Consider the following 2,768-nt stretch of genomic DNA (forward strand, 5'->3'; position numbering starts at 1 on the left):
TCATTTCATTATTTTTTGTACAGAACCTGAATTCTCACAAGAGTAATTCTGAAAGTTTTAGATTGCACCATATTTTCAACTATACATTTGTGTGTTATCTTTATATATGCTTAAATAATTTATAAGCAATTGGAACTGTAAATTGCAATGTACTTTTTGCAGCAAATCATCAGATATATACACATATCCATTACTCAAATTATTTATTTAAATGCTCAGCAAAGAGTGTGGAAGGTATTAAAATCTGTTACATTCCCTTCTTTTCCTAACTTTTAATATTTTATTTCCACTGGTTCTGTGCAGTTGATCTCCCCACTTCTTACTTGATCCTTGCCGTTGGTTTTCCATATAGCAATAAGAAGAAAGTTTCTAAATATGAATTAGATAATACCACCCCCCACTTCCTCTCAAATCCTTTCAGTGCTCTCCATTACGCTTAGGAAAAAAAAAGACAAAAAACTGTCAGGAACGTACACGGTTGCCTGTGATCTCGTCCAGGCTTTCCCTACAATTTTATGCATTTCTCATCCATTAGACTCTTGCTCTCTTGCTAGTTTTCCTACACTCTCTCTAACCTTTTCGTAATTTAGAGGAGAAGCCAGCTCAGTTTTGTCTGAGTACTTTTTTCTTGATTTTGCTTCTGCTTGGATTGCTCTTCCAAAAGATAGCTACATGGTTCCATCGTCATGTCATCTAAGTATCTGTTCAAATATCTCCTTTTAAGATAACTTCCAGGATCAATTGATCTAAAATACCACTGCCCTATAACTTGCTTTTCCCTTTCCTCTGAAAGGCTTTTACCACTTGACATTTATATCATACATTTATTTGTATATTTTTCCTTTTTTTAATACATCAGAATTATGATAACTATATTCTTCAGTGTACAAACAAAATGTTTTTGAAAATGAAGGGGGCACTAAAATAATTAAAAATATATCCTGTTTGAAATATTTGTTAAGGGACAAAAATTGGTTTTATTATATTGTTGAATCCATAAAATAGTCCTATTCAAAGTTATTCTTAAAATTAAACATAATGTGTGAATATCTAATACAAATAAAACTTCTTTATATTTATTATTTGAAGATTAAAAACAGCACAAGGGAAGACAATTTTAGTATATATTTTAATCTTTAATCAATTGCAGAATCTTATCTGTCTCTAATATTGTATTAACGGTATTTGTGCGAAGTGTGTGTGGTTTTTTTTAATGTGGTCGACTTATTTTTAGTTAGCCTCAAAATCACCTCCGAAGAAAATTTTTGGTTGATACGTTTGCAAATGTTGAAATGTTCCCCTGACTCTCTGTAGATCTTAAGGTTTTTAATTGATAATTTCTCTATAGTGGCTGAAGTACCTGTAAAGTTGGAGAAAATTATGCTAAATTAGTGATATTATCAACTCTATACACTTCAATTTGAAATACATAAATATGTCAGCCCCACTATTTTAGAAGACAAAATTGTCATAAGTTGTCTTTATTTAAGATTCATTAGAGTATTTCAACAATTTAGATACTATCAAACCATAAGCAATTTCAGCCTGTTTGTGCTAAGTCTAAGGCAGCATAAAGATGGATAATGCTTTTTTATCCAATCTGCCACTTTCTGTCTCTTTATTGGTGCAGTAGGTCCGTTTACAGTCAGCGTAATTATTGATAGGTACGAGTTTAGTCGTTCATCCTGATATCTCTTTTTGTGTGTTGTTCACAATTTCTTTGTTCCCCTTAAATTTCTGTGCTGAGTTGTTTTTCTTTATGTATTTTTTTTCATCTTTTCATTGTTGTAGATTTTGTGTTCGCTGGGTCTTTATGTTTTTCTACTTTTTTATTTTGATTTGTAGGTTTGTTAGATTCCTTTGTGGCTACCTTAATATTTACCCCTGTATTTCTGAGTTTATACCAGTCTTTTATTACTTTATATTGCCTTGACTTCCCCTCTATATGAAAAATCAGTGTCTGCATTTTTTAAGCCCCTCTTTTTTGTTTTAATGTTGTCCTTTTTTACACATTGATATCTCTGTTTCCTTATTTTCAATGCTTTACCTTTGATATATTTTCAACTTCCCTATCTGAGTCAATATGTGGTTGCTCTGTCCTGTGTTCTAGTGTAGTTAGCTGGTGTTATTGATTATCTAACCATAGGACTCCCTTTAGTATTTCTTATAATTTTGGTTTGGTTTTTGCAAATTCCCTGAACTTCTGTTTATCTGGAAATGCCCTAATTTCACCACCATATTTGAGAGACAGTTTTGTTGGATATATAACTCTTGGCTGGCAGTTGTTTTCCTTCAAGGCTTTATATATGTCATCCCATTCCTTCTTGCCTGCATGTTTTATGCTGAGTAGTCCAAGCTTATTCTCATTGACTCTCCTTTGTAAACGACTTTTCTTTTATCCCTAGCCACTCTTAAAATTCTCTCTTTATCTTTGGTTTTGATAAGTTTAATTATAATATGTCTTGGTGACTTTCTTTGGGGATCTACCTTATGTGGGATTCAATGAGCTTCTTGGATAGCTATCTTCTCATCTTTCATGATATCAGGGAAGTTTTCTGTCAACAAATCCTCAAAAATTCTCTGTATTTTCTGTTATCCCCCCCATTCTGGTACTCCAATCACTCATAGGTTATTTCTCTTGATAGAGTCCCACATGACTCTTAGAGTTTCTTCATTCTTTTTAATTCTTTTTTTTCTGGTTTTTCCTCAAATAAGTTGGTGTCAAGTGCTTTATCTTCAAAGTCACTAATTCTAACTTCTACTGCCTC

The sequence above is a fragment of the Trichechus manatus genome, unplaced genomic scaffold (assembly GCF_000243295.1).
Source record: "Trichechus manatus latirostris isolate Lorelei unplaced genomic scaffold, TriManLat1.0 scaffold00056, whole genome shotgun sequence".
Lineage (NCBI taxonomy): Eukaryota > Metazoa > Chordata > Mammalia > Sirenia > Trichechidae > Trichechus > Trichechus manatus.